General features: G+C 43.8%; 1 long non-coding RNA gene across 9 annotated transcripts; it reads right to left on the bottom strand.

Annotated features, from left to right (window-relative positions):
* Positions 1 to 16,302: 16,302 nt before the first annotated feature.
* On the bottom strand, positions 16,303 to 25,319 carry LOC119336091. 9 transcript variants are annotated; one of them, XR_005162203.1, is made up of 9 exons: positions 24,648 to 25,319; positions 23,617 to 23,659; positions 23,330 to 23,524; positions 22,401 to 22,491; positions 20,342 to 21,339; positions 19,486 to 20,193; positions 16,968 to 19,281; positions 16,525 to 16,599; positions 16,303 to 16,444 (listed from the first exon to the last, which is right to left on the bottom strand). It is a non-coding gene; the product is annotated as an uncharacterized LOC119336091 (long non-coding RNA). The 9 variants fall into 9 exon arrangements; XR_005162202.1 differs by having other exon boundaries at positions 16,525 to 19,281; XR_005162204.1 differs by lacking the exon at positions 16,525 to 16,599.
* Positions 25,320 to 26,680: the final 1,361 nt, after the last annotated feature.

Below are 26,680 nucleotides of genomic sequence, written 5' to 3'. Positions count from 1 at the left end.
CAAACGTAGAGATTATGGTAGGGTACGAAACCACCTCAAAGTTATTCTTTCGGATCAATCTATAAAAGAGTTCGTACTAGAATAACACCTTAAGATACAAATCAACCAAAACCCTAATGTCACCTAGATACTCCATTGTCACCTCAAGTATCCGTGGGCATGGTTATACGATATGCATCACACAATCTCAGATTCATCCAATCAACACAAAGTAATTCAAAGAGTGCCCCAAAGTTTCTATCGGAGAGTCAAGAACGTGTGCCAACCCCTATGCATAGGTTCCCAATGTCACGAAACCCGCAAGTTGATCACCAAAACATACATCAAGTGGCACATGATATCCCATTGTCACCACAGATAATCACAGCAAGACATACATCAAGTGTTCTCATAAAAGACTCAATCCGATAAGATAACTTCAAAGGGGAAACTCAATTCATCACAAGAGAGTAGAGGGGGAGAAACATCATAAGATCCAACTACAATAGCAAAGCTCGGGATACATTAAGATCGTGCCATAGAGGGAACACGAGAGAGAGAGAGAGAGATCAAACACATAGCTACTGGTACATACCCTCAGCCCCGAGGGTGAACTACTCCCTCCTCGTCATGGATAGCGCCGGGATGATGAAGATGGCCACCGGTGATGGGTTCCCCCTCCGGCAGGGCACCGGAAAGGGCTCCCGAGAGGTTTTTGGTGGCTACAGAGGCTTGCGGCGGCGGAACTCCTGATCTATCTTCTGTTCTGGAAGTTTTAGGGTACGTAGGTATATATGGGTGAAAGAAGTATGTCGGTGGAGCTACGGGGGCCCCACGAGGCAGGGGGCGCGCCCGGGGGGTGGGCGCACCCCCACCCTTGTGAGCACCTCCCATATCTTCTAACGTGAGGTCCAAGTCCATCAGGTGGGTTTCCTTCCAAAAATAACTTCTCCAGTTGATTTCGTTCCGTTTTGACTCCGTCTGATATTCCTTTTCCTCGAAACACTGAAATAGGCATAAAACAGCAAATCTGGGTTGGGCCTCCGGTTAATAGGTTAGTCCCAAAATAATATAAAAGTGGATAATAAAGCCCAATATTGCCTAAAACAGTAGATAAAGTAGCATGGAGCAATCAAAAATTATAGATACGTTGGAGACGTATCACACGCAAGATCGAGCCTCCGTAGATCAACAATGAATGCATCGAGAAGGCACTAATCCAATTTACAGGAGCAGTTATGGAAGTTGGGTATCTTCTAAAACGTATTCTTGTGGTTCTTGTTTTCTTTGTCTTGCTTTTCTAGTCAAAATTATCGTTCGAGTTCGTGCAAAATGGAGGTCCGTTTAGGGTCGTGCGTTCGAGTTGGCCTTACAAGTGTGACCGCAGTTGAGGGAACCGACTATCGGCAAACCCCCACCTCACCCACCGCGTGATGGCTGAAGTTAGAGAAATGACGAGGTTGAAGAGATTGCTCTAGCATGGACTCCAAGAAATATGGTGTCAGATGGATGTCGTGGTGGTGGCGTGTGTCGTACTCCTGGACGTGAATGCTTGTTCTGGCCCATGCCACCCTACTACTCCTACTACTTATATAGTACTCCTACTAGTAGTATCGAGGATTCGAGGTGCTGATTACGTACAGCGAACACATCAACATATGGCTACAGTAAAAACACCCGCCCGACGCACGAAGCATGTGAAGCTAGTACAAATAGTGTACTACTATTGTTAATTGGCCTCATCCGATAACCTGTTGCAATGCACGTACAATTACGTATTCGGAAAATATTTTTTGCCTCATCGCACCACTCACTCAGAGAAGCGACTCGAAAGCCATTCATAAATTTAGTAAGTTTATCACAGACATATCATTTTATGACATACAACATGTCATCAACCCACATCGACAACGAGGATACATTATAAATACTAAAGTTTTCATCACACAACAAATAACAAGCAATGAAATGAACTTCAACTCAACGAATCCTCGGCGTTGGAAACGCTTGCTTTGAACCACAAGTGATTCTCTGGGACGGGCCATCTATTGTCAATCTCGAGACCAACACAGGACTGATTATCCAGGATGAAGCGGCCTACTATATCAGTACCAGGGTAGGGAACCACCCAAATGTCCGAGGTATAGACACAGTTGCTTCTCATAAATGGTACTAGTAACATTGTGTCAACAGCACTTGGATTGCCTTTCACCATCATCGGATAGTTTTGTCCAAGGAAGAGCGAGTTTTCTCCAAGACTATCAATTCTGTACCAGGGAGAAGGTGTTGGCGCTAGCACACTAGTATCCTTCCCGAATACCATGCAACGAGTGTTGGAATAGGTCCGGAGAGTGCGGCCATGGGAGACAACACGTGCTCCCTCAGTAGTAACAAACTCAGTGCACTGTATACAGACAACAAGAGGTGATCCATCGGAATTAGTTGCCAAGCGCCACTGAGTATATACGTTCTGCTCGTCCTCATGCTCGTGATCATCACCATCGTCATCTCCCCCTTAGTTATAAAAATTTTCAAGTATAGGTGGTGGAATGTTCATAGGACCTTGGAAAAAAAGAAGGTTAATTAGTAAAGGGAAACTTGCTAACCCGCATGCATGTGGATGAAACAATTATAATTACGGTGGAAGACAAACGTACCGAAACTACGAGGATCCCATGCAAAAACAGTGCCATGAGCAGTGGAAGCAAACACAAGACCCTCGTATTGAATTGCATTACAATACACATCCGTGTATAGAAACTAATTTTTAAGCAATATCCATCGAGTCGAACCACAAAGGATGGCAACAAGCTTGTCGAAGACAGCAACAACTTCATAGTTCTTGTAATTCCAAGAGCGGTTGGGAACTCGACAAATTGATATCTTCCGTAGAAGAAAGTCACCATGATCATATTTGAACGTGCGTACAATACTGGTGTGCTCAACCTCTGGGCAGTCTGCTGAGATTTTTCGAAGTGGAACCCGGTGACGAGTGTACACATTCACAAGTTCCCACTCGCAGTTGTACCCAATATAAACAACCAAATCTCCATTTGCGCCTGCCCAATCCTTGCCCTCAAGTGATGGCATCTTAACATCATACGTATCATTATCAAGCGGCATCAACTTGCACAAGGTGAGGCCTCTGTCGTCCCCGCGCCAGTAGTCATCAGGGTCATGGCGAAGAAGATAGGGGAGATCAAACCGCTCCTTGACCCTTGGGTTCCTTGTAATGATGTTATTAGTTGAGTTGAGAATGGTCTTGAACGAACCTTCCATGCTAGCCGAGGTGATGACGTCGCACCGATCAATGAGTTCCTCCACCACGTCATCTTTCAGATCGGCGCAAGAATAACGGGGTCGTTTCCGGCATGTTCCCTCCATGGAGAAGACGATCGAACAATGGCAGAAGGAAGGATGAAGGGCTGAAGGCAAATTGAGGAGGGAGAGGAAGAGCGTGCGACAGCATTTCCAAATCGAGAGGGGAAGGCAAAGAGTCGGTGGACGGTTGACAGTTTGCCACGGTTCACGAGGAGGCGCCCCGGCCTACACGCCTGTTCGGAAATACTAGTAGAAAAGGACTTGTCTCACTGATATGTTGGAACGGGACCACATGTCAACAAAACATGGTGTGTAATTTCTCGTGCAAAATGCGATCTGGCCGCATTGGCCCGAGGTGCCGCATTAGTTTTTTTTTTGAAAGTTTTCCGCATTAGTTATCGACCTTTATTTTTTTTAACATACAATCTGAATGGATATCTCCTCTGGTCATTACACGTGAGCGGATATAGTGATGGTTGATTCGCCCGAGCAACTTATTACTGTGGGAATATGGGAGTACCAGCGGATTCAAGGAACAGAGAAATGATGGTTGCTTCGTCCGAGCAACTTACTGTGGCGAAGGTGGGGCTCTGTGATTTGACTGCTCACTGGTCATTACTACTGCAGTGCAACGACCTGGGTGAATCTTTCCCTGAAGTTGTGTTGTGCACTCAATATTGTTGCATGGTAGGTGGAGCCGGATGAAGGATGTCCAACATGTCGGCGAAACGAAGTTGAATTGTTTTTGGCATTGCTATTAATCCTTCAGGATTTGTTTATATGTACGCATAATTTTAGTGAAATTGTACTGTGATGCTATGAAGGTTTCAACTTTGGTTCCCGCAGGAAAAAAAAGGTTTCAGCTTAGGATTCATGTGTCTTGCCTCGAGATTATCTCGTTACAATATTCCATCAAATACAAATGAAACTACCATGGCTAATGCATCTCAATGGTTCGCAGATCAGCGGCAATATTCACATCACAACTGAAGACAAAGTTGGGAGAAGGTGTACAAATAAAGAAAAAAATATAATTGATCGATGTTGTTCGTAGGCATGGCTCCATTTCCTTGGCATAGTGTTTATTGCATGGCAGCTAGTTTCACCCAGCTCTGTAGCCAAAAAAGAGGTGTATGAAGGACACCACAATCCGATCATTTTGTGCAGCTCCACTAAAATCGAGCGGACCATCCCTGTTTGCAAAGATATACAGTCAGTGTGATTACAATAATAGTGGAACTAGATGATGAAACATAACACACATAAATAGAAGCCGATCACCTCTACGATCTCTCTTTAGGACTAACTTCTTGTTGGAGAAGATTAGGAACGGAGTTGGATGAGGAGGATAGCAAAACCAATCTCCCTTTCCACAGTCCCATAGAAATGTAAAAACGTTGCCCGTGTGACATTTTGGCGGAACTGCACAAAACACTCTTTAGAAAAAAGTGATTTGTGCAGTTCACTAAAAGGTCGCAATAGCAACGAGGTGAAAATGGATAGCCCTGTTTGCAAAAGGAGGTCGAAAGGAAACAATTGCTGCCCAAACACGAGTTGAAGACACATACACCGACAAAAAGAAGCATGTTCCATGTAGTAAGGGAAAGATAGCACATGGTGGTTTATCAAAAATGGTTTGAGGACGAGATTGCAAGATGGAAAGTACACCGGCCGAGATACGATTTAAGCAAACAACTAAAGAAGATCCACATGCAGCAACGTGGGAAGATGGGCAGTGGAGCAAGGCCGGAGGAAGCTGTACCTGAGGGTCATTAGGATGTTACTAGGAGGGCGCCGGCGGCCGAGATCTGCCCATACTGCGGTAGGGAGCAAGTGGCGAAGGCCCTACCGCGTCGGAGCTTGGTCAGAGAGAACGGCGGGTACCGCAGATCGGGATGTGCTGCCTCAACGCCGTCGAACGGAGAGACGATGCACATCCTCCCTTTCCGCCGTGGACGGGATGCGGCCGGATCACTGACCAACGCTAAGAGAGAGAGGCCACGGCCACCTTGTGTGAGATGGTGTGACGAGAGACAAACCCATTTTTCCATTTTCCCCACGGCAATCGTTTTATATTCTATACGTGCCATTGAGGACTATATAACTTCATTTAATGCTAGCGCGTCAAGTCGAACTTTGTTCCGTCTAGGCGTGGTACCCGACCCTCCTTCGAGTAAACAACCGCTACACGCGTCAAATTATCATGTGGGCTGCCTTCTCGTACAGAAACGAACTCCACCATGTACCCGCGCGGGTGTGGCCGGGAATGGGACATGAGTACGTGCGTCCTGCGTGCACTTCCTATTTAGGTGCAGGTAAGTACGTGGGTGGGTGTGAGAGAGATGGTTTGTGCGAAACAGAGGCAATGGGTTAATGATATCTCAAACAGAAAAACGTAACATATGCAATGTGTGTGAAACGGAGTCATGGACGTGAGATATCGATAGAATTGAAAACATGGATGAAGTGTGTGGCTGCGCGATCAATAAAGAGTGCCATCGAATTTGTGTTTGCCCACATCAAAGATACAGGGCGGCTGGCCTACTGGAATTTGAGAGGGCAGAGGTGCAGTTTTTCTCCGTGGCATGGATACCTACCTACAACGTTCGACTATCGGTGTGTGGGGGGAGGGGGGGAGACCGATCAACTAGTATATGTGTGGGGAAGGAGAGAGACCTAGCTATGTATTGAGGGAGATCGATCGACATCCATGGATATGTATAGAAGAGGAATAAGGTTGGGAAAAAGACAAAGGTAGAGCATGGGAGGGTTGGTGGTGGAGTGGCGTCTCACAAATAGTGGGAGAGGCCTGTTAGACAAATGGAGGGTATGAGTGCAATATCAATAAGAGAGGGCGGGGGGTGTCTGTCTGTCTATGCACGTGCGTGTGAGAGACGGGTCGGGAGGTATTCAAGGATGATGAGGGGAGAAGATATGGTTGTGGTAAGCATAAGTAACTACATAGGAAGATCAATCGTCATGTGTCCGAGAAAGGGAGAGACATGACTAGCGAGGTAAGTGTAGCGGTGCTTGGTGAAAACGAATTATAGTCGACCTGGCTATATGTAGGGAGATCAGTTCATATACACGCCTACATGTGTTAGAAGCTAATAAGGTCCGAAGAGACAGACAGGGGGAGAGGGTGCGGCTAGGAGGTGGTGCGAGAGGCCTACCATGTCATGGGGGAGGATTTTGCGAGTATGTGATCAATGAAAAGAGGGGCGGGAGTGTGCACCTACGTGCAACCGTATTGGACATAGGGGGGCATGGACGGTGAGAAGAGAAGAGGGGAAGTATATATGTGTTTGTTGTAGGCACACTTGGCTAGAGAGGTATATCGACCGATGTGTGCCGGAAATAAGGAGTCGGTGGCCTACACACACCGCGGGTGGACGACCTAAAGAGAAATAATGAACGTGCGCGATGGAGGGGACGCTAAGGGTGGGTGAGAGGGGGGCGGGCGTGTGCATGCATGATAGAAAGTTAGCGCTACCTAGCTACAAATAGAAGAGGATCGTGAAGGTGTAAAAGACGAACAAATATCATAATTCATTATAAAAGAGTGGACACGGATACTTGAAGAAGATATCATAATGTAGAACATTGATTATAATTTGGGCTAATGTGTGGCTTTTGCAACTCAGGTCTAAATAGTTGTCATAATGTAGGGGGCGGGGCACTATACTTTGTGTGATAAACACGGTGTATGTATGGAACATTGTTTAGATTATGAATATATAGTTAGTATATCAAATATACTATTATTTGGAATCAACATCAAGTGTATTCAAAAAATAGAATTCGAGTTCATGTAGTACACATAGTTCATATCTATCTCTATAGTAATCATGTGGTGTGTTATTAAGGTAATACACGAATGATGGTTGAACTTGGCAACGATCATGATTGTAGATTCTTATTGAAATAGAGAAACGAATTCAAATTTGATTCGAATTGCAACGGTAGTATAGACATTTGGAATGCACTAAAATGTTGGTATGAGTAGGTCGTTACATGCATTATACAGCAAGCGAAAAAAAATTAATTGGACATAACATGGATTCATACTCCCTCCTTCCATCTATATATGGCGTAATGAGATTTTTAAGACCGCCTTTGACTATTGACAAGATTAATAGTACATTACATGCACAATGTGAAAATTATATCATTGAAAGAACCTTTCACAAACGAATTTAACGGTGTGCTTCGTGTAAGTTGCATGTCATATATTATTGCTCTAATATTTGGTCAAAGTTAGCATCGAAAAACGCATTAGGCCCTATATAGATGGAAGGAGGGAGTAGCTTTGAATAGCATTTTTATAGTAAAACGGGGCAAGACTCTCTCTTTGTGTGGTGTGAATAGTTTTATTTTTTTCGTTTTATTTTTGGTTGAGGGAAGTGCGAATTGATTTGGTACGTACAAGTACAATATTACTACACGTTAGGCTTGTCCCTAAAAATCAACATGCGGCTTGTTATATCCCGAAAATTCAGATATCGTGCTCCCAAAATTGGCGCCTTCACAACCCGCGCCTTGCTATCCCGAAATTACAACGCGCGCAAAAACTCCCTCCAGCTGCCAAATCCCGACACGCGAGATCCCCACTCTAACCCTGAGCTGAAAGGGCCGCTAGTTCAAATCGGTGGGGGTACTTTTGTAACACACCCTACATTTTGGACAAGCGCGTCCCTAAGTCATGCTTCACCTCCTCCCATCGCCCCCTTTTCTCCATTCGAAATCCCAGGCCGCCATAACCTCTCTGCTCCAGCCGCAGAACCCCATCCTCCTCCGTCCGCCACCTCACCGCTGCCCAGCCGGAGCCTCTTCCCTGACGATGTCGTCCACCGCAATAGCTCGACGTCCCTCGTCTACCTCCCCAGATGAGGATCCGTCGTTCATCTCGTCGTCCCGCCGGTTCAGCCACCCCGTCCTCCACCTCCAAGGAGCTGCTCCGATGATCGCCTCGTCTATCGCAGCTGCTCCATCCCCACAGCGCCGCCTTAACCTGCTCCACCGGAACTGCAGCATCCTCATCGACTCCTCGGACGAAGCCGAGGCCTACTCGGCGCCACCAAAGAGGTTGTACACTCATCGCATCGCACCTTCTCCTTAACTCAACCTCCCGGCGCTGACGGTGCTCCATCCCGCACCCCCATGGAGCGGCTACCCCGGCGCCGCGGGCGACATCTCCATGGCAGCTCTCCCCTAGTGCGAGGCCCCTTTGGCGGCGGCGTCCATACCAGCCGGATCTGTTGCTGCTGCTCCAGCTCTCGCTCGCTTGCCTGCGCTGTTGCTACTGCTCCAGCTCTCGCTTGCTCGCCCAGTTGCTGCTGCTGCTCCGGCTCTCGCTCGCTCGCCCAGTTGTTGCTGCTGCTCTCCCCCTTGCTCGTGCTGCTGCTCTACTCCGATTTAGCCACACATTAGTCGACTGAATCGACTTTTGGGTCAGTCGATTTTCAGGGGTTGGGGGGCTCGCCGGAGTTAAGAAAGAACCACCGGCAGCAGGGACGGGGGCTCGTCGGAGAAGTACCCCACTATCTATCTTAGGGTTCAGGGTTGGTCGGGGGGCCTAGAGGGCTGGCCTGGGTGGCGGTGGCGAGTTGTTTCGGGGCGGCAAGGCGGCGCTGGGGCCGGCGGTTTGGCCGGTGGTGGCTGGCAGCTCAGGAGGGTGCAGGTTGAAGATGAATTGCAGGCCCTCCCTAAACTACATATCAAGTGCCTCTCTGCTACCATTGCGTTCAGTTTTGACAGTAGCATTCAGATTCCACAGTAAATTTCAGTTTCGACAGTTAAGTTCAGAGTCAACAGTTTTTACCTCATCTGTTGTAGTCAGGTGGTTTTTGGTGATGTAAATTTTATGTCTATTTTACATCATCTATTGGACATGCTATTAGAATCCCCTTGATTGACGATGTCTGTCTTGTGCTGCTTCAGCCTTGACGTCTTACGGCTCACCGGAGCTGCTCCAATGACAGAACGATCCATTACAATAGAGCAATGCCCTGGACGCTGTCTACAGATTCCTCAGACCTTCCTCCACACCTCCGACAGCCACCTCTGCCTCAACTGCTTCAGCGACCAACCCAATGATGCTGAGGTCTAGACGGCTATGGCAAAGAGGTTGTACACTTGTTGCATCACTTATTACTATACATTCACGTCGATCCATTAGGGCTATTTTGGTTCAACGGAAAAACATAGCAATAGGGAATTTTCCAATGGCACTCTACTATTCAATTATTCATGCATTTGGTTGAAAGGAATGAAGCAAAACATCCACCTGGACCTACTTTTCAAAATCCTATGCATGAAAACAAGACCAAGTGCATTAGTGGCAGAATAACATTCTAACTGTACACGCTTTCATATGGTTTCACTTTATTTTGGCCATGTTTCTTTGCATTCCTTTGCTCTTCCAATTCCTGTAAACCAAACACCCAAGTTGACAGAAATCATGTGTTTACAAATGCTCTATTTACCATGTGCATTCCTATCCTATTCTGGTGTTTTTCCTATCCCTGCGTTTTTAGAATCATGCAAGCCAAATGAGCCCTTACAGAATTACTTCAGTTATAGGTAGGTGTCGAAGGGAACTTTGTGTGGTTTGTCCTGCTCCTGCCATGACGTCGTCCACCTCACCTGAGCTGCTCCATCGACATAAGCATCCACCAAACTAGACATCACGACTCCTGGCCGTCTTTCGCCGCCTCAAATCTCCTTCCCTGCCGCCGGCACCCACCGCAACGACATCACCATCATCGACTTAGAAGATGAACCTGAGGAGTACATGGATCCACAAGAGAGGTCGCACTCTTTTGTTTCTGCTTATGTTATGCATTGCTTAAAATTACCTGCTACTTTATCGTCCTGTTCAGCTCTTGGACTCCCAAATCAGGTCCAAATTAATGTTCAAACTTGAGTTCTAAATTAGTTGTGGGGCACATATCGAGGCAGCAATGAATAGTATGTCTGTCTAATATCTGGTTCACCTAGGGTATGCCTATGTTGTTCATCTTGGGTGGGAAACAAATAGTAAAGCAATCATCATCTGTCTTTTTATTAAATTAAAGCAATCATCAGCCTGCTATCATTATTTTTGGATCCACGCACTGGTTGTTAGCATCACTCTAAATTTTTGCATGCTCTCACTACAAGAAAAATGCCAATTTGTGACCTTGACTATTGGTCACTGAATGGTCATTGTTTTTCATTTGTGACCATTTTGTGACCAAAAATAGATGGTCAAAAGCTGACAGTCGTAAACTGAAATTAACGACCTTCTTCGGGATAAGGTCGTAGACTTTTACGACCAAAACAAAATGTCGTTGAACCCATGACCTTTTGTTTTGGTCACTGGTTGTCTGCGCAGGCCACGTCGGATCCGACGTGGCAACCTGATGTGGCATAATTACGACCAATTGAAAAGGCCGTTGATAAGATTCAGCCCGGTCCAGTTCGGTGTCTATATGGGCCAAGCCCATTAATTCAGCCCATTTATTGTATTTTTTCCTTGTTAATTCTGGTAAGCTTCATGGGCCTGGCCCAAGAATTCAGCCTTTTTATATATCTAGTTGTGCCTTTTCTTTTTATTTTCTAGGACATGGCCTTCTATAATTCATTTCTTTTTTGGGCCTCGGCCCTTTTACAGTGCAATCTATTTTGGGCCTCCACAACAGACATGGTTATTCCAGCTTGACATCTCAGCATGTACACATGAATTCAAACCATTTTATTTCTTTCAACACAAAAGAACTCTTTAAACAGTCACGACAGTAGATAGTAGATACACTGGACATTGACTGAATTAACATGGAAATGAAGCAACATTTCTATTTCTACCATTTCTATTTCTACTAGCAGCATTTCTATTTCTACTAGCAGCAGTAGACACTTGCAAGGAGCTAAACTAACAACAACCATCCTTCATCAATTAGTGTTGCTGCTTGGTGTGCCACATCACTAGTTGCCCAGCATACAGCAAGTTTCCGGAGCAACGTAGGGAGCCTTCTCCTACAATTTATTCAAACAGAGGAAATGTTAGTGCGATGCCACTCTCATCCATTCAACTGACAACATATAATACTAGCTATTTCAAGGAGGGAGATAAGGGAATTGATAGGCTAGTACCAGTTAATGATGGCATCGACGATGATCTGGATGGAGTTGTCGTTGTTGAGGAGGTGGATGATCTCCATGGTGTGCATGATGATGCAGACTAGCATGATCTTCCCGTTGTTGCTGCCGTGCATCATGAGCGAGTTGGGTGAGGGGCTGAATGCCAATACAAAACAATGAAAAACAACTAAAGCTGGATAGAAGAATGCATTCATCTTGCAACTTAACAGTTATCACAGAGAACATGATACCATAATATGAATGAAAGCACTCAGATTCTAATCTCACATAGACAAAATTCACTTATTACGTTTCAGCAATATAAGCTAGAATTGACAAGTACACGGTAGGATTCAATTCATCTTGCCCATATACAGCAACCAACAGACATCTTATGTTTCAACATGCACATACAATTTATTTACTTATTTTTGAGCAAAACTGTCCACTTCCAAACAGAATGTCCTTTCATTTGATAAATAAAAATAGAAGGCCAAAGAAATATATTCTATTAATTTTTAACACATACAAAATTATGAGCTTGACAGTCATCGGTTTAACCATATCACACAAACAACAACATCTATCTATACCTCTACTAATTAGCGACTCCTAAGAAATTACCACATTAATCAGTAATTAGGAGCCGTCAATCTGGTGGGACCGAATTATAACGGTGTAGATTAACCAGTCTATTTTAAGCCCTTTAATAAAATGCGCAATGCAATCTATGTTAATCTTTGTCCCAATTCTGCTTCTAAGAGGCGTCTAGATCGTATAGTGTAGGTCACGAACTCCCCATCTCCTTCAAAAGTTTTTTTCCTTTCTAAAGCCCACAATCTTTGACGGTTGTAAATGTAGAATACATGGAAGACACGATCCTAATCCAGATCGTATCGTGTAGGTCACGAACTGCCCATCTCCTTCCCCTAAAAAAACTGCCCATCTCCTTACCCTAAAAAACAAACTCCCCATCGCTTCATCTCAAAAAATAAAAAACCCTCTCACACACGCAGCCGCCGTGTTCGCCTCGCTATATACAGCTGGTCGATCGTAGCAATCTTTCCACATGCTTAATCCCCTCATGCGTTCAAACTTTCCAAGCGCTTAATCCCCTAATGCATTCAAACTTTATCCGTGCGATTTCCACGGATCTTCGTTTCTCTTTGTGTTGTGGCGGCCGTTGTGCGAGTCAGCGTGCTTGAGCACGCCATGTTCGGTTTCAAGGTGCAGTGATGGAGTATGATGCTGTTGGTTTTCTGCCTACTTCTAGGTATCATGTCAGCCTGCTGAAAGAGAGTTTGTGGTTGCCTGCAAATTTTATCTGAATTTTTATTTTTCATTTATATTCGTCTTCAGGCTTGATTTGGGGCTCCTCCAAGTCTTGATCCATGGCTAGGTTTGCATGCTGGATTGAATTTCCATGCCCTTAATCCCCAATCTGTTTGCACATCTCATTTGTTCATGCTTTAACCATGTAATTTCTCAGATCTTCGTTCTCTACGTTGTGGTAGTTGCTGGGAGTTCGGGCCGCAATAACCCCATCGTCGACAGTGCATGGGATGTATGGCAGCCTAGAAGCAGGTTCGGTTGTAGATGACTGGCTCAAATACATTCGCGGCCATAGCATAAGAACCAAGCATGTCATGGATGCATGCATAGATATGTACAGGGGTGAAACGTGATCAGCGAGCCAGGATGTCAGACGGTTTAAATAGAATTGATAAGCGCAATCATATCTTTCAACTAATCTATATTCCTTCCACTTCCACATTTATCTTTTATTCTGCACCAGATGGAACTGGAATCGATGTAAAAAATATTGGGGATGTTGGTGCTGAATTAAGTAAGATGTTTAGGAGATATCTGGGTTAGTGGATATGCATCATAAATAATGAATGCTTACATGATGAGTTCTCCTTCACAATTTGATCGGATTTTCAGGTATTAAGTAAGATGTTTAGGAGATATTTGTGTTAGCGCATATGCATCATAAAAAATGTATGTTTGCATGATGAGTTCTCCGTCACAATTTGATCGGATTTTCTGGTCTTCGATGAAGCTCCGGCTATTTCTTCTTCTGATATTCGTTCTTCATGTAGTTTTCCTCTATACTAACCTTCTGTAGTTTTCCTCTATAGTTACTAACCTATACAATAGATTTTGTACCATGTTCATTACCTAATCAGATTTTACCTTGACGTACATGAAGATTGGAGACAAAGTTGTACAGCAAGACGCATAAGCAGTTGTTTCTAGCATGTTGATCTGTATCTCTGGCGTAGTCCAGGTGCATCAGAGTCATGGTTCAGAGTCTGGTGAGCGTTGGTCCAATTGCCTACGCCAGGTTTGATCTGGTGGGGACCTTTACATTTCGACAGATTTTTCTCCTAGAGTTTCAAAAACCAAAGGGATACAATATACAATACACATTACTTATATATACAAATTAAACTGAAGGTCGTCATTTAAGTTGCGTGTTCTTTTGTTTGCATTGAAGTCCCACTTTTTTTGTATTTTTTGCATAATATTGAAGAAGAAAGACAATAGATTTTGTACCATGATCATTACCTAATCAGATTTGACCTTGACATACATGGAGATTGGAGACAAAGTTTTATGGCAAGACGCCCAAGCAGTTGTTTCTAGCATCTTGATCTGCACCTCTAGAGAGGTCCAAGTGCATCGAGTCATGGTTTAGAGTCTGGTGGGCGCCTGTCCAATTGTCTACGCCAAGTTTGATCTAGGGACCTTTACATTTTGACAGATTTTTATCCAAGAGTTTCAAAAACTAGAGCGATACAATATGCAGTAGACATTATTTATATAAAAATATAATTGAAGGTCACCATTTAAGTTGCGTGTTCTTTCGTTTGTATTGAAGTCCCAATTTTTTGTATTTTTTCCCACAATACTGAAGAGGAAACTAAAGTCCCTAGATGTATTTAATACAATTAACCATGGGGTTCATGCTTATAGAAAATAAAGATCAGACTAATTACTCTTTTGATACTATATCAGCATGCATCAACACCAAGAAAAATGAAATTGTTTACCTAGAGACCATATTTCTTAATGGATGTGTTGTTTTGTTTTTGTTTCCGATCGTACTCCTAGCAATTCCTAGGTTTCTCTTCTTCCAACCTAATCCCAAGTATGTGTTTCTTGAACCTTGACGCTAGCATGAATGAAAATAGTAGATGGAAGATGTTTGGAGTGTGTGCTAAGATAATGTTTGTGTTCAGCTTTGGTAAGAAACTGAGTACCCACACTCATCAGATTGTAACATTGGTATTCAATTGATTTCCTGATGGAATCTTATTGAGAACGGAGGACCATAGCATGGTGTAAACACTGTAGCTAGCCAATATGCAATGCCTTTGCTAATAATCATCTGTCGGAGCAGCTACAAATGGCTACTCTGACCACATGGTCGCCGTGTCTGTGGGACATACCGACTACAGTTTGAAGTTCAATTATAACTGATCAGTTTATACAACAGCTTTAAATCGTGCATGGTATGACCTCGATCGCTGCTATTTTGGTTGTACCTCGATGCCATTTTCCCCTTACTGAATCGCAGGATATATTGCTGATTTCATGGGAAATAGCACTGCAATCATGCAATTTTAGACCTGTCGTGACAGGTCCAACACACGCAACCTTAATCTTTGGTAAATTTTAGAGTGAATAATTTAACATAGTAGTTGCTAATCTTTTCCGTATTCCACAAAGGTTAAGGACTTCCCAGCTTCTCTTCACTTGCGTGCCAGCACTGTTGAGTTCTCCTAGGTACCTATGGGAGGTTGATCAGGCCTCCACGGCATGCACATCATCTGCCGCCCAGTTTAGAATCTAATTGCTCGAGAGATTGCAGCCTTCACCTTTGCGCGCAGCCTGGTATGGTACAGCTTAGCACTTTGAAGTCTGAAGCTAGACTTTTCTTACCATATCTGTCAGCTTCTGTCAGCTTCTAGCATCAAACTATATTTTTCTGTTCGTTGTTGGAACCTCAATCCTTGAAACTACACTTACATGTGATGTGGTCTGTCAGAGACCAGCGACCGTGTCCACTATCCAAGATGGTACAAAAGCTGACGGTTGGACCCCATGCATGGTTGCGTTGGTAGCTATGTCCACACGGAGAACAATAGGCGTGGTTGGCTCGGTGGGCAGAGATGCGGCTGAGACGTTCCGGGAGACGGCAGTACTGTTTGTCCTAGAGGCCATGCGCAAGGAGATCAGCCTAGGCGACATGAGCAAGATTTGTCGACGTATCATGGTAGCGGTGCAGATATATATGGTATGTGTTGCTTCCTTTTTTTATTAGGATAACTTACTACACCGTGGTATTCAGAGAAATAAATTGTCTTAATGGTGTCATTATGTGTTGTCTCCATATTTGTAAATACTACCATCCTTCTCAGCCTCTTCTCGCTCGCACTATTTGACGGGATCAGCTTGTCAAGTCTTAATGAGCCGGAGTCAGTCTATCGGAACATAAATTCCTTGATGCAATGGAGCCCAAGTTAAATATAGTGTAATAATCTGAGTCGCTTTTCTTTTCTCAGTTCCTGTACATATGTATCGGTGTATTTTGGTATTAGAAGTTTCAACGTTTTTTATAGTAATATGCATGTTAATTTGTAGTAACTACACTAGCTATACCCGTGCGGCGGCACGCCGCACCCCATCGATATGGTACGTATGCGTATATGCTACTTTTGACTTATGAGACGATAGAAAATAAGACCGCGATACGGTACGTGTGTGTGTATATGCTACTCTTGACTCATGAGATGGAAAATAAGGGCTTCATGTGCATAAGCTTATTTTTATAACTCCGTAGTCACAAGGAAGCAAGCTATATATGCACAGAAATAATTTCAAAAGGATACATTATTATGATCATGAGTGCTACATCTTGCAAGATGAAAAGTATATGCATTGTGGTTTCTTTCTGCCAAGACTACACATCAGACCTAGAGTTCATAAAGGTCTCCTCCCACATCCATAGTTGGGCCTACCAAAAAAAAGAAGTAAAAGTTAATGACACCCTACGGCAAGCAAGAAATCAAGCAAAGAAATAGATGCAAAAAATACCAAAAGACGCAACCAGAACGGAGGAACAGGGGACACGCAAATCGCCCTGCCCAACAGACCTACAGGAAGGACCACCTACAAACAATAAGACAAACACTGGGTAACTACCCGCTCACCACTAAATTAGTCACTATGCCGAGCAGAGGAAATCAAGAGTTTATGACCAGTTTATCCATGCATATTGCAATTCTATTTGTTTGTCAAGTCATCAAGAAAATCAGAAAGCATGGTCTCTGGTAAACAAATGCCTAAGGATGTTCATGCAACAACGCTATAACTACAAACTTTAACAGTTAGTATTCCAACAATGAGTAATAATAGAGGATCAACACCACAGAATGGTGATGAACAAATATTGATCATTATCAACGCACCCACCACAAATCAGTTCATAGGCAGCCAGATCTCTCCCAGCGGACCATGCAATTGACCACCTAACTTACATTATTGTGCCTCTTCCTCTGCCCCTCCTTTCCCTTGGTGCTGAAGTCATAGATGGTTCTAGAAGATTCTACGCATTGGACTCAGCACCTATGGCCAAAAAATTGATATTTTTCAAAGGTAGGTGTATGAATCTAGTGTGTCTATTTCTTACGGAGAAGTTGTACAAAAATTGGGAATATGCAAAATAAATGAACTAAAATTACCCACAAAACTAAACAATACCCAATATAGAAGAAGATCAAGAATCGGTCCTTCAGTTTGAAATTGGTACCAAATAGGAAGAGTGAACTATCCAAACCGAAAGCATTGAACTATACAAATGAGAAATCCGAACTATGTACTGTAGGGAGTAATGGTGGTATACTTCATGAGTATACCTATAAGACAGATTACAAATAGACAGAAAGCACACATTGCATCCATATACATAAAAAGGAAGGAACCAAAATTAACATTTTTCTCTTTCTTGCCCTAAAAGAACAACACTATGTCCGCACTCGATATTCATTTCCCCATTGAATTAACATTAGGATCATCATTAGTAAGAAGCACGGGTATTTTGCATATCTTGCTGCAACCTACAAACAGAGCAATGCTTTATATTGTAAAGTAGGGCCAATATTAAGATGCCAACTGAAATTCACTAAGTGCAAATGAGTTACATGTGGTGGTACTTTCTTCTTCAACAAAAAATACACAGCCTCACAATCAACTTACACTGTTAATTAAATTGAGATACTCATGTGAATGATTTAACTGAACAAAAAAAAATCAAAGCAAGCACTGCTGCTTTCACCAACCGTGTTCAGGCAAGGCCAAATAACCAACAAATTCAAGCCAGTTTGGGTCAACTTAGTGTGCTACAAAATCACGTAAGTCATACAACTTCACAAACATATATATTTTTTAACACCATGGGAAAGAGTACCCAGACTACACAAAAGAAATCAGATGTGCAAATATCTACCTTCTATGTGATTGTCCAGTTCAGTCGTATATATAGCACAAACCATTTTCCTTCTTGCTGGGCTTACAGCTGAGGAATGAACTGGTGAACTGCAGCTCACGGGGCTGAGTTCTACGCCACCCTACCCCATGACTACCACGAAGTGGATCGATGACTGCAATGCTCCAATCCAAGGCCATGCCTCTCTGGACGTACCAGGCTCCAGCTGCCGCCGGTGCAAGGACACGATCAACATCCAGGAGGATGGCATGGGGAGAACTGCGATAGCCGTGGCACTCCTCCTGGATGGCCATGGCATGGAAGAGGACGCCGGTGGCTGGGACGGCACTGTCGCCACAGCTCCAGGGCTCGATAGTGCTTCTATGGCTTGAAGACAACCTGGCATATATATGAAAAGTTGCTAGCTTATATTAAGGATATTCACAAACCAAGTGAATTTGTTGCACCTTCTCTTAGTGGACAACCCTAGGCCTGTATGTGATTGGAATAGCAAGTATAGTCTACTGACTGGAAATATTTCATTGAAAGAAGGCTAGACAAAAGAAGCAGCCGTTAGATGTGCCAGAATAAATAATTTACAGCTCAAAACCAAACATAAACAGGAATCAGAAATTAAGGAATGCCACCAGTCTGAATAAATCAAATCCACAAATTGAACAACTTGGCCTCCCGTCTCAATACACAAATCAACTATGTACAGAAATAATCTGATAACTATTAAACATGCGGGTACTGTACTACTTCCTAATCAGCCATGTATGGATAAGATAGACGATTAGTCTGCAACAAAAAATTAAGTAGATAAGATAGGTTTAATGCCTACTCTATATCATGATATTTGACCTTTGAGCTGCATCCGAGGTGTTCACCATCTTGTATTATTTCACTACAATGATTGAGTAAGTATCAGTAATGTATCCCACAGTTATTTGCAGGATGACCTGACTAATCTGGATAGCAATCACATGTTCGTACAATTTTTTCATATAAGAGTCAAAGAAAAAAATCTTTATAGTAAATTTATCATTTAATTAAAGCACGGGTTTAGGCAACGAAGGCAGCGTGTCAGTTTCTAAAAAGGATAATAAAATAAAACACAGCTGCAGGTCTGGATTTGTACCATGATCCAGTTGCACAACGGAGGCTCAAACTACTCAGCCAAAACTGTATATTCAAAGGTTGAACTATGAATTGAATAGCTAATACAATCTTCTGATTGAAGAGGCAAACTTATATATATGGTTGTATATAGATGCATAACTTTCAGCGGAGGCACCAGCAAGAGGAATAACCGAATAATAATCTGTGACTGTAATCCCCATTCCTCAGTGATCAAACTTTTCAACCTATCACCACATTAATATATAACAACTTAGAAATCTTGTTCGTGTAAGCAAACAATACTGCATGCGGAATAAAAAATAGAGGCTTATTATTATATTAAATAACAGTAGTGACTAAAATGAGAGATCAATCCAAGAAGTGCAATAGGGACTATTGCCGACTTGTGGTAAAGATCAGAACAAGAGAAACAAAAGGGAAGTGCTCACCATTGAGAAAATCCTCGGAGATTGGCAACCCCAACTTTAGCTTCCCTTTAGAAAACAAGGGTGACGAACCTTGGGCTCGACAATTCCATGCCTCCAATGGTTGACGGCTTCATCAGCTGCAATCACAAGTCACATGCAGAAAGCTAATTAATGGTGCAGTGCTGCTGAAAATTCAGTCTTCAAAAATGTGAAGGGAAAAAAATCAGCTGCCAGTGCAATAACTTCAATGTCCACATCAATCTTCCAGTAAAATCAGAAGATGTCCAATATTTTGGTACACCATTGCAGACCGTCATTTTCTAACATATTCCTTTGCACAATCATAATCTAAAACATGCCTGCACATCCTTGGTTCGGGACAGTGGCATCCACGGCTGAGGGCAATGCGTTCGCGCCTGCAACTGCTGTGAGCAGTACTGTCTAGGGGATTAGAGCGCTCTTGCATGGCGATGGATGACCATACCCCGGCGACCGGCGTCAGCGTGGAAGAAGGTGGTCCGTCGATAGAGTGTGGGATAGTACGCAGTGGCTGCTCTGGCAAACTTTATAAATTGCCTCGCCGCGTCCATACCACTGGAACGAACCCACTGGAAATATGAACATGACCCTCATCCTTATTAGTCCTGACTGTGTCATCCCAGAAGCAGTGCGCGAGCGCCCGCTACTGGTCGCTGTCTTCCGGCACTACACAGACCTCGAAGATCATCACTACAAACATGCAAACCTCCATCAAATCCAGAGTTCAGAAGTAGTAGCTAAATGCATCATAAGGGCAATAATCTATGGTGCCTAGATTCGGGAACTGTTTTCATAAGTATAGCAACACAATGTATGGACTGGACTGATTTGTTTTTACCTGTGGCCGCTCTGACATTACGACGAACACTTGGTCTGCCTTGGAGCAGTCGTCACATAGAGGTGGGCAGCTACGCCCAGAATGATGCTTGGGCCATGCTCTTCCATGTTGAACTCCACCTGCATTAGTAGTAAGCCAACGGAAGAAGTGACAGAGGACTGTCGGAGCAGGACAGACCGTGATCGCCGCTACACTCGTTATCCGGCATATGGACATCCACCGGCTGAGACGGAGGCAGTCTGGACGGCCGAAGGAAGGGGGCAGGGGCATGAGCATGCGACACCGGTGGAGGACGCAGGGCGCCGGTGGCCGCACCGTCACGTCCCAGCCAAAACGCCATTTCCACACGACTAAAGATTCAACAAAAAATCGGCAATCCATGGTTCCCCACATCAGAAGGGGGGTAGGAGAGGTTGGGGAGATCCCCGCTGCCGCATGCCGCAGTCACGCCGCAAGCCCCCTCTCATGGCCACGGCTAGCACGCACCTGCCGCCGCCGCAGCGTGAGGTCCGCCTAGCCGCGCACCGCCGCGCGCTGCGTGAGCCCCTCCATGGCCTTGTGCTTGTTGTCGCGGTGTCGCCCGTGCCCTGCGCTGGTCGTCGCCATCGCCGCGCAGCTCTGCTTCACTGTTCGCTGCGAACCAAACCGCGCGCCGAGGAGGCCTCGCCGACCGCCAGCATCACATCGTCTGGATCTGCTGGAGCGTGTGGGCGCTGCGTGATGGGCATGGGCGTTGGAGCAAGCTTGAGGGGCGGGAGCCATTTTATAAGGAGATACAGCGGTTGAGCGGTGGTGCATCGGCGGTTGAGCGGTGGGCGGCGGAGGCAGAGAGCCCACGCGAGTCTTCGAGAGACGCATCGACACGCGGAGGGAACTGAGAGGAGAAGAGAAAACCAATCCGCAATCGCCATCGACACAGATCGCTAAGTGCACCCAAGGCTTACCCCACAATTTCCCCCAGTAATTGACGTGTCAGCCTCTCATTGGTCAAGTTTTCACTGATAAGAAAAAGTCAAAAAAACAGGGTAAATCAAACCTAGCTAGGTTTAGTATATTTAGAATATATAGGGTGACAGATAATGGATATGAGGCGTGTGCATGCCAGAAATTATTGTTTTTGTAATATCGAATTGGTATTTCGGTAAATATCCTATTGATTCAAATTTTGGTTTGGACTTATTTCGGTAAATATCCTATTGATTCAAATTTTGGTTTGGACTCGGTACGCACCAAATAATATCTATTTTAATTCCGTATATGCAATTAACCAAAATTGACCTGAATTCAAGAAAGAGCCAACACCATTTTACTTTTGAACGTATCTTAAAATAATACAGTTTGGCATTTTAATTTTACGAAATGACTAATATAGGACATGTTTAGGGCAATACGGAACCAAAGGGATGCACTAAAGTGCAACCACTCGATGACATGACTATTTCCTCTATGCACGATTTTTGTAGTTTGTGATATATCCGTTGGAGATTAGGCTTATGTATTTTATGTGACAAAAGGAGGAACAAGAAAAGTAGCTAACGTAGTAAATGGTATCTAATGTTTGCATCGAAACTATTCTCTTTTGAAAAGTAAAATTTCAACATCAAACTGTTTTTGTTGGTTGATTTTGTGAGGATGTCTCATTATCTATCTAAAATAAATTGCTTAGTTTCTCTAGAGACTGGTCAGAATAGGTGATATGTGAAAGGACAATAAGAAAAATTTATTTTCATTATTCTAAAATTTTCAATAATATGAAGGCATTATATACCATTATCAAGTTCTTTAAGTAGTTTGACTTCTTATCTAAAGGGAGAGAATTTAATATATGCTTCATTTCATATACCATTATCAATGGTAAGACAAGATGTTACTTTTCCAATGAAAATTGCGTGACTCTTCAATTTCATTACTCCAGGCAAATAAAAATACTCTCCACAATTGCATCCCATATTTTATAATATAGCTTATCAAACTAGCCCGTGCGAATGCACGGGTTGGCGACTAGTACAAACTAATTAGCAGTACTATATATGATGCATCATACAAACAGTATTTCTACCTTGTTATTATCAGGGAGCAACAGGGGGTGGGGGAGATTCCGATCGGCTCCGTGTTAGCTGCCATCACCACAAACTCAAGAGTCTTGGTAGCTGGGGAAACAGAAAATGGAGATTAAAAATCATAGGAACTGAAATTAGCAGGACCGACCAAAGCACGCAGCTAGGGACTGGTCACCTTCAAGGTAGACCAATGAATTAACTAGTTTTAGTCAAAGACGTAAGCATGCACATACAAACATACATACGAATTGAACCAGAATCCATATATGCCTCTGCACTAAATTGCAGGTTCTATCCAACTTGCACTTGGAAAGAGTACATCCTGGTTTACTAGCAGCCAAACAAAATATTCAGGTTCTGGGCTTGGTGCATGAATGCCACTGTCGTACACAGACAGAGAGGAAAGAGTTGAGCAGGAGAAACAATTCATTCATCTTTATTTTTCAAGTAGCAGGCGGTACAACTTGGCTACAGTTTTAGAAAGGACTCTTGAGTTTGCTCGAACCAAAAAGAAAAAAAAGTGATGCATATTTGTTCATAGATACAAGAAACTGAAGATCCAACTAGATTCAGTCAAAGTTTCAGCAAGCTGCACATACGTACAATTTTTTGAATTGTTTGTGATGAGCAAATTAAAGTTGGCCCCTGCCAAACAAAATGTGATTTCAGGAAGCCAAAGAAAGGCAGGCGTACAATACATGACAAGTAAATAAATTTTCATAACAAGCTAAACCTGAAGGATAAAGCCTAAGATTTCACCCACCCCAAACTTCAGTATTTGGTGGTACAATGAAAGAGCAGTTCAACCAAATATATTTCTGCTCTATGATTTTGGTTTCAGCTATTTACTAATGAAACAGAATAATAAGTATTAACCAGTCCAAACAAGCACCTCACTGACACAAGGGTTGCCACCAATTCAACTTACTTCACACCGAGATCGATGTGCTCTGGATACTGAAGCCAAAGCATCCGGTGTCGCTGAAGTTCCTCCTGAGCAGCTCGTACTCCTTCACCTTCAGGCCACTCTCCAGCAGCTGCATCGCCTTCTCAACCCTTATAGTCATGTAGCACACAATCTTCTCATTATGCCTGATACCGAACGACCTGACAGTGTACCTCGCTGCAATAACACAATATCGTTCCTATTAGGACCACCAATATTGACCACAATTGACATGTCCACCAGGACCATGTCGGATTTAAGACACTCACCCTTGGAGAACACCGGTCACTGTCCTCTCAACTGCTCCAGCACCTATCAAATTAACAAGAATGCAGTTAACATCCATCAATGATTTGCAGTTAACCTGTATTTTACAGAGACCAGGAATGCAGAGAAATCACTTGAACTACTCCGTGCCACTGAGACAACAGACTAAGGTCAATCTACAACTAGCGAAATGGAGCGGAAACGATTGACCACGGCGAAACAACAGTTATTACATGGTAGTAGCATCAGCATCAGAAGCCGATGCATGTCCTACTAGCAATCTACACATGACACCCCAGATAGAATAGGCCTGTGCCAATTTCGGCCAGATGCAAGTATACAAACAAGGGCGCTAGATTGCTATGAGCGAACAAGGACAAGCAGGCTACTAACAACCAAAACAATATACTCCAAGTGCAAATAGTAGTAATCTGGTGCTACCCTATTCACATTCTTGTGCCTCTGTGATGTCATTTTCTATCAGGTCTGCTGGCACAGGAAAACCATACTATACTGAATGAAAAGCACTTAACCTTTTGCCAGAACAACAAGCATGCTCGGACATTACATCATGAACAACCCTATCAAAGCAGCGATCACACGATTTGAATTTACTGAGGCAAAAAATATAACTAAGTGTTGATTTCAGCAACATGAATCCAAAAGAGGGCAAATCATAGGCTGTAAAACAACCACAACCACTTAAACTAAAATCGCCCCAGAAAGCAGCATGGACCTAGCATCAGCACAACCAAATAATGCTACGGTGCCAAATAACTGGAATTACCACAATGCCTACCCAAAAAGTCTGGTATGGCAGCAACAACTACGCCATATCATACTATTCGTCCAAACAACCACCAGCACCGCAACTACACAATCGTCTGCAACCCCGGTAATTAACTGGCCGCAATGCAGTACTAGAGCTACCATGCCCGCGAGCATGCCAACCGCATGACCAAATCAATCTAGCTACCATCGGGCCCCTGTTCCACCTGCGGAGACGGACATATTAACAGGAGGGGGCGTGGACCTGGATCTCGCGTCGGATGTCGGGGAACTCATAGAAGCGGCAGCCGGGGTGGTGCAGGAACTCGGCCCACTCATCCCTCTTGGCGTCGGCGGGGCGGCGCAGCTGGTGCACGAGCTGGAGCATGAGCGGGCGGCGCGTGCAGATGTCGGAGCCGCGTGGGAGGAAGTCGCGGCCAACGAGCGCCTCGAGGACGCTCGACTTGCCGCTGCTCTGGCTGCCGGCGACGGCCACCTACGATAGGTCGATGGTGGAGCTGCTCCCCAGCTGCGCGAAGATGTCCTGCAGCTTGTTGATGATAGGGATCACCGAGGAGCCCACCACTGCCGCGGCCTCGGTCGCCGCCGCCGCCGGCGACGGCGCGGAGGCGGAGGAAGAGTTGTAGTGGTCGTTGGCCATGGAAGCAGAAGAGCTCCGCCCGCCTCCAGGATTTGGTTCCCCTCTATCTCTGTATTTCTGTGGGGCTGCGGATTCAAATCGGGAGGTGTCGAGGCGGAGAGAGGTGGAGGGCATGGGGGAAGCCGTGGATGGCGGGGAGGGGAGAGGGGAGGAGGGTGTGGGGGAGGCCATGGACGGCAGGGAGCTCCGCTGGAGGGAGGAGCAGTGTGCGGGGGAGAGAGGAGCTAGGGTTTGCTGTGCGTGTGAGAGATCTGGATTGGCTAGGTTTCACGCGCGTGTAAGAGAGAGGGTGCAGTGGGTTGGATGGACGGATGGATGAATGTATGGATGGACGGATGGACGGATGTTTGCCACGTCATCGATCCATGCCACAATGGATTCCACCAATCAGAATTCATCTTATGTTTCTTTTATAGTTTTTATCCTCTTATTTAGGGCAAACATTCAACATATTAACCACGTATAGTTTGTTAAAATGAATGAATAATGTGCACGTAGGTGCATCTTGGAATGGCAAACAATGTTGCCTAAGGAGGTTTTCATTTTCTTTGGACGAAAAATTCATTTTTCATTTTTTTGAGTGCCCGTAATGAGTTTTTTTGTAAAGGACCTACCATATATTTGTTGCTAAATTAGACCAAATCATTTTTATAAAATACTAGGCAATATTTAATGCACAATTAACAAAATGTTGGGTGTCCAAAGCTTTTATCCACCTTTGGTGAAAAAGACAATTTTTCGCCGATCCGGTTGGAAACGGGTCAAATTTGAACTACAGCTGCCTTGTAGTTTGCTCTTTATTTTTTCCAAAAATCATTTCTAGATACATAAGTATCTATTTAATCATAAAAACATAAAAAGTTTTCAAGATTCAACCACTAGCTAGGAACGGTCATGCCCGCCGTTTTGATCGCATTTTGAAATGGGTATAAAAAATTCAAAAAAAATCAAAAAATTAGAAAAGCTTCGCATTGTGTCATTACATGTGACCAAGTTGCCATTTAAAATAATAAACTATAATACGGCAATTATTTTTAAAAAGTGTTCTCAGAAACGAGCTATCAAATGTGAAGATGCATGGCTTTCAACCCAAATGCTCAATCTTATGGCCACATTCATGGCATAGTTTGTTCAAATGATCTCATATTGTGCACAAGGGTGTATTTTGGAATGACAAACAATGTTGCCTAAGGAAGTTTTCATTTTCTTTGGACGGAAATTTCATTTTCCATTTTTTGAGTGTCCAAAATGAGTTTTTTTGTAAAGGACCTACCATATATTTGTTGCAAAATTGTATCAAATCAATTTTCTAAAATACTAGGACATATTTAATGCGCAATTGACAAAATGGTTGGGTGTCAAAAGTTTTTGATCCACCTCTCGTGAAAAAGACAAATTTCCACCGATTCAGTTGGAAGCGGGTCAAATTTGAACTGCAGCTGCCTCATAGTTTGCTCTTTTATTTTTTCCAAAAATCATTTCTAGGTACATAAGTATCTATTTAATCATAGAAACACAAAAAAATTCAAGATTCAACCACTAGCTAGAAACGGCCATGCCCGCCGTTTTGACCGTATTTTGAAACGGGCATAAAAAATTCAAAAAAATCAAAAAATTGGAAAATCTTCGCATTGTGT

Source organism: Triticum dicoccoides, chromosome 7B, assembly GCF_002162155.2.
Source record: "Triticum dicoccoides isolate Atlit2015 ecotype Zavitan chromosome 7B, WEW_v2.0, whole genome shotgun sequence".
NCBI lineage: Eukaryota > Viridiplantae > Streptophyta > Magnoliopsida > Poales > Poaceae > Triticum > Triticum dicoccoides.
The sequence above is the reverse complement of the archived record's forward strand: the minus strand, read 5'-3'. Positions and strand labels throughout refer to the sequence as shown.